This window comes from Prosopis cineraria, unplaced genomic scaffold, assembly GCF_029017545.1.
Source record: "Prosopis cineraria cultivar Desert tree isolate PC_DT_omini unplaced genomic scaffold, ASM2901754v1 PC14, whole genome shotgun sequence".
In the NCBI taxonomy this organism is placed as follows: domain Eukaryota; kingdom Viridiplantae; phylum Streptophyta; class Magnoliopsida; order Fabales; family Fabaceae; genus Prosopis; species Prosopis cineraria.
In genome coordinates, this window is record NW_026555345.1 from 5,769,478 (window position 1) to 5,776,172 (window position 6,695).

Here is a 6,695-nt window from a genome sequence, read left to right on the forward strand (position 1 = left end):
ATTTACAGTATTATTGGTTGATGTTGATGACATTATCATAGCTGGTAATGATTCTGTTGAGATTGCCAATATTAAAAGTCTTCTTGATTAGTCTTTTAGAAACAAGGATTTAGGTCAGCTTCGCTATTTTCTTGGTTTGGAAATAGCTTGAACATCCTCTAGTATATCCATTTGCCAATGAAAATTTACTTTAGACATTCTTTTTTATTGTGGTTATCTTGCTTGGAAACTAACTTCTATCCCTATGGACAAGTCTGCCAAGCTCTTTAAAGATGATGGTACTCCTATTGATGATCCATTTGCTTATTAGCATGTTATTAGCTGTCTCCTCTATTTGACAACAACTCGCCCAACATTGCTTTTGCTATCTACCAATTATCTCAATTTTTGTATGATCTATGTAGTACTTATCTGTAAGCTATTCATCATATTCTTTGTTATCTTAATTCTTCTCTTAGCCAAGGCTTATTTTTTCTTGTTGAGTTTGTTATCCAATTGAATGATTTCTCTAACTCTGATTGGGCCGGTCGTGTTAACTCTTGCCTTTCCATTACTAGCTTTTGTATTTTTCTTTGCAAAGATATGATTTCTTGGTGCTCGAAGAAACAAGCCATTATTTCTCATTTTTCCTCTTTTGAGGTTGAATATTAAGCTCTTGGTTATGTGACTTGTGAGTTACAATGGTTGCTATTTTTGTCGAAAGACCATCATATCTCTCATCTTTTTCTTATATTGGTCTTTTGTGATAATTAGTTTGCTTTTCATATTGCCTCCAATCCTACTTTTCATGAGCGCACTAAGCACATTGAGCTAGATTATCATCTTGTTCCTAATAATCTTCAAGTTGGTATCATCCATTTGCTTCCTATTTGATCAAAGGATCAAGTTGTTGATATATACACTAAGCCTCTTGGAGCTAATTCTTTCAATGATCTTCTATCCAAGCTAAGCATATGTGACATACATTTTTCAGCTTGTAGGGGGTAACATAGGGTAATATTAGATTTTTGATTTTATATAGTATTCTGTGTAGTTAAAGTAGCTAGTTACAACTAATTTGATTATAACTATTTTATTTTTTGTTATTATATTATTCTTTGATATATCTTTATTTTATTCTCTATTAGATCTTGATAGATCTTTTTCTTTTGTGTAAATATATCTCATATTGAAATTAATAGGGTAAATTGCTATTTTCACAAATTGTATTAATATATATTCAGAAGTTAAAGGTTTCCCAGAAGGTGATTTTATGAATCTGCAAAAGCTTGCAAGATATATAATACCTTAGTGATTACTTTTAATATAGAGAAAAGAAATATCAAGAGCTCCGCCTTATTCAGCTGATTACTCATATATGATCTTACAATTTAATATTAGTGTCAAAAAAATATTTAAGTTTCGTTTACCCTTAACAACAACAGAAATCAGGAAGAGTTTTAACTAAATTAATTTTGGTGTTTTTCGCATTAATTTGCAATAATATTAAAAAAATGTAATCAAAACAAAATATTTTCTGTGTATGTGGATGTAATTCAATCATGTATGTCCAAATAAGAAACTTCACATAAAGAATAAAAGAAATCCTCTGTACAAAAGTCGAGGGAATTGAATTGAATGAACGAATGAAAAAAAATTATTAGTGATCTCAGAAGAGCTTGCTGGCAAATTCATCCAAGGCAATTCCTTCTGAGTCGTAGGTAGCAGATTTGGAGGCAAGTTGTCTGAGCTGCGAAACGCTTCTTCCCAATTTCATCGCCATTTTTATCTCAAAAATCTCGCCATTCTCTCTTTTCTCGTAGTCTTTCTCAAGTGTGGTTTCAATGGTGTCTTGTAGCAACTTGAAGAATCCACCACAGTTTCTGTACATCTCAAACACCATTCCCACTTGACCTCCATGTTCCAATGCATTCATTGAAGCCGCCAACGACCCAGCCATGGCCGCCACAATGCCTGGCCAGGACGAGCCATGGCTCACTAAAGCAGAACCTAAAGCTGCAATCCCAGTGAGCAGAGGACCTGATACTGCCAAGGTTTTGTTGACCTTGAGAGCCAAGTTTCCTAGCCTCTCGTAGTCCTCCATGTCTTTTCCCTTCACCACCTCAAGAATCTGCCCCATCTCCATTTCTAGTTCTGGACTCCATCCATTATTCATTTTGGTCTGGGATTTCACGACTTGCCTTTGGAACTGATTAGTCTTAGTTTGAGGCCACCAGACAGCAGGCTCGAACTTTGCAGGGAATTTTTCAAGCATAGCTCCCAAGAGAGGAAGTGGGTAAGCCTTGTCAAGTGCCAAAACCTTCTCCATTGCAATCTTGACATCTTCCTCGGTAGGATTTCCAACAGCTAATGTGGTTTGGATTTCAGTCTGAAGCTGCTTGAACAATCTAGTCGCATTTCGTTGTTCCTCAGTGAGCTGTGAGGGCTGAATCTTGTTCATAATGAGAAGCATCCCAGTGGCCGCAGAGAACAAAAGGGTAGACGATAATTTGAGAGCCAAAATCGGTGCAGTGTCGTCAATGGCGGCGGTGACGCCAACTATCGTTGTGGCGGCGAGAGTCATCATATTGATGGAATTCAGAAGAAGGGAATTCCAGTTGTTGCGTTGCTCGCCAATGTTTCTATGCATTTCAACTCTGTCAGCCACAGCCTCTAAGATTGCATACAGTTGAATTGTAGCCTTGGACTTGCTGGATTGGCACAAATCAACATAGGTTTGAGTGGTTGTAGCATCTTTATTGTCTGATGGAAGTATTGTGTGTATGGATCCATTGAGTTCCTGAATCAGCTTGGCTGTTGTTGGGGGTATTTTTGGAAGCGAGAAAGGAACTGATGGGAGCTTGGGGACGTGAATGGCGGCGTTGACTCTCTTTAAAGACGAACAAGAGGATGAGGAGGTAGAACAGAAGGAGGCTGATAAGATTCGTAAAGAAGACATTGAGATTGATATAACTGAAATGGATTTTCTAGTTGGCTTTGCTTGAGTTTGGAAGGTTGAGAATTTGGATGGGGGTGAGAGACTGGGTTGCCGTTCTGGTATTTATAGCGGACTTAACAAGGAACCAAAATGGAAGAAGAATGGGTCGTGTCAGGAAAATATTGACCATTCGACGCATTGAATAGTGGACCAGGCCTTTCTTGCGACCATTTCCTTGCCTTACTGCTTATACGGTTATGCCTTTCAGTTTTAAAATTCCTTATATATTATATACCCTAATTTTCATGATACGTTTGGCGTAATTTTTTTTTTTTTGAGCATAAGTGTTCTTTTTATTCAAGTTAATTATGTTTGCAGGACAAAATTGAATATTCAAAATTGACGAAAATTATAAGGAAGGCAGATTAATTTTTCCTTAAATATATATATAAAAATTCAAATGTTACTTGTTATTGTATATTTGATTTGATATCCTTTTAATATTTATAATATATGACCTTCTACTAAAAAAAAGAAGAAGTTAGTGCATTCTCTTACAGCAATTATTATGTTTCTCTCCTTTATTTTATAAAATTTTTGCGAACTGTTATTTGCGAGGGGATGAAGGAAAAGTTGTAGCAGACTTTCACATCCTTTATAATATTAGTTGCCATGTTGAAAATTATTTGGCATTTTTCAAAGTGTTCATCTGACTTCTTTATATATAATAATATATAATCACACAGATTTTTTTTTAGCAAGAGATATTCATCTTTTTCAATTTAAATCATTCAAATTGATTTTTAATTTATTATTACCCAAGACTTGTTCTGAAAAATATCTCATAAACCTACTTAAAAGCACAAACAAATAAAAATAGAATAAAAACACGAATGCCAGATTTCTTCTTGTACTTGTTATGAGGTTGCTGGCGGAGAGCACCGTTGAAATAGCCAGCTGAGTCCATGAAAATAAAAGGCGTTTGAATAGGATGCAAGGAAGAAGAAGGCGATCAAACAATAACTTGATTAAGTTTAATCAAAATATATAACCTTAAGCAGTTGTAGTAATTAATTAAGTTTGCTAGTTAATTACTACATTAACCATAAGCCAAAGTTAGTTACATGTGTTTAATTATAATGGTGAAGGACAAACAATGTCACATTTGCAGAGACGTTGTTGATTAAGAGTGCGTTTGGGAAAGCTGCTTTTCACATTTAAAAAGTTATTTTTTATTTTGAGAAAATTAAATGGTGTTTGGGTATTATTTATGGTGTAAAACTAACTTTTTAAATGTGTTTTTCAGATCGGGCTGAATGGCAAAATTTGAAAGCTAATATTTGTAGCTTTTAAAAAGTCACTTGAGGAAAGATGTGATACCTATTATTTAAAATGATCATGATACCACTGGCTTCATGTTTGTCTTTTCCTTTTGCCTGAACTAGTTTGCATTTTGTTGTTAGAACTCACCTTTCATTCTCTCTTCTCTGTGCTCTGCTCTCATCTGGTGTTCTGTCACTCATTTCTTTTGAATAGTCAAAAAATTAATTTAAATAAAATGAGCCAATTACAAAATTGGCCCTCCAATTTCTTAAAAACACAAGAAAGCTAAATTAATCTAATTGAATAAACTAAAGTCTTAAAAATGAGAACAAAAATTATCCAAGTAATAAAATGTGTTAAGAAATTAAGTTTTCAAATTTAAAATATTTAATTTCAATAAAATGTGTCCAATTATAAATTATCATAAATCAATATCTTTTTTAGTCATTATATGTTCAAAAGTATATTTTAAAAGTATAAATTTTTATTAATTCAAATAACTTTCAGTTTATCAAATTGATTTTTAAAAAAATTTATTCAAATATAAATTTCATTACAACAACTGATTTTTATCAAATTAATTTTTATTAAATTAACTTTTGATAAATAAAAAATTAAACACATAGTAAGATAAGTGCAAGCGCAGTGCTGTGGCATGGCTCTTGCTCCGTACTTGGCCATGAACTCAATTGCACAGTCGTGCCCTCTTCTCGCCCCACACGTTCCATCTAAAGTCATCTCCTCGGGACACAACTTGCCACCACCTAATTGCATTAATTAATCAAATAATTAGTCAGAAATTTAAAAAAATCACTTTGTACGTGTGTATGTGCATGTGTCGTACCTTGAGCTTGAGCGTGGAGGCTAAAGAGAAGCAGAATTAAAAATAGAGAGAAAATAGTTCCAAGCTTCATGATTGTATTGATTTATGTTCTTCTAAATATAAACTTGCTGATCTCAAGTTTGATGGTTGTGTATATTTATACACACACATGCAGGTACGCTGCATTGGAAGATGATTAAATGTTAATATATTTTTGTTGGCATTTATTACTACTCCTTTTGTTTTTATTTATAAGAGAAAAAAATATGTATCACATAAGTTAAGAAAATATATTAACTATATTAATTGTGTTTGAAAATAAAAAAATTTGACTACAATACCCTTCATTAAATGTGTTAATCAAGCCTTCATTAATTATTTTTTATGACTATAAATGATAAAATTATGAGAAATAATTTAAAAAATTTGTAATAAATACCTATTAAAAATGTGATTTTGTTTATATAAAAAGTAAATTAAAATTGATAATTTTTTCTATAAATAAAAACAGAGAAAGTACCCTTCAAGATTCAAACAACCTTCTTTTGACTTTTTATCAAACATCTTATGTTATCTTAGCCATTCATTCATGAACCAACTTATTAAGTGCTACATGCATTAAAAATTTTAAGGCACATCTAACCACCTGATGACCAGTAATGTGATTGTATCATTAATTTTCTTTGAAAATAGAATAAATGTCTTATTTTATCATATCTAAATGGAAAATTTTTACATATACATATTTGCATTATATTGTTTTTCATAATTAATGACTTTAAATAAGGGTAGTATTAAAAAAACTTAATTAATATCCCGTCAAATAATTCATAATATAAGAATCATCTATCATTTTAAAAAAGTGCATTATAATAGGAGCTGGATGGAATATATTATTATGTTATCTTACAGATGCAATATAATATTATTTATTATTCCGTCCGGATAATAACTATAGGAGATTGCGAACAAATTCATATAAATTAAAAAATTAGGTAAATTATTTATTTATTATTCATTTAAACATGCATGTTGATTTTTCTAAAATATCCTCATTTTAATCTTTTAAATTGAAAACTAGTATACTTATTGCACACATTAAGTTAATTAATGTATGCAATTAATTGGCGTAGTTTGGAAAAAATAATAAATGAGAGACGGAGAAATTAATATCTTACTGCTGTAACCAAAACAACCTTTCTAACTGACTCTTACATTTAGGAATGGGGGAAGTCAATGTTGGTAATATTTTTAGACTTCAAAATTCAATTTAAATAAATATGACAGGTTTTATAATCAAAATAAAAAAATTTCCATATAACGTCTAAATATAAGAACTTTACAATATGTCAAGAGGCTACACATAAAGAATAAAATAATCCTTGTATACAAAAACTGAGAGAATTAAACTAAATAAACGGAATCCAATTAATCTAGGCTCTTTGTGACTTTTAATATTTAGTTTAGTTTTCATTTTATTGTAAATATTTTTTATTGACTTTTACATCAAAAAAATAAAAAACTAACTCAACAACGAACTATGACAAAAATGAGATTGTCTCCGACGCTGTTTCTACAATTGGAACCATTTTACATGCAAGAACTGGTAATTCATTTTGTATGAAAACAAGA

At 31.6% G+C, this 6,695-nt stretch overlaps 1 pseudogene; it reads right to left on the reverse strand.

Moving 5' to 3' along the window:
• Positions 1 to 1,494: 1,494 nt before the first annotated feature.
• LOC129292049 (probable F-box protein At4g22030) lies at positions 1,495 to 3,007 on the reverse strand (annotated as a pseudogene).
• Positions 3,008 to 6,695: the final 3,688 nt, after the last annotated feature.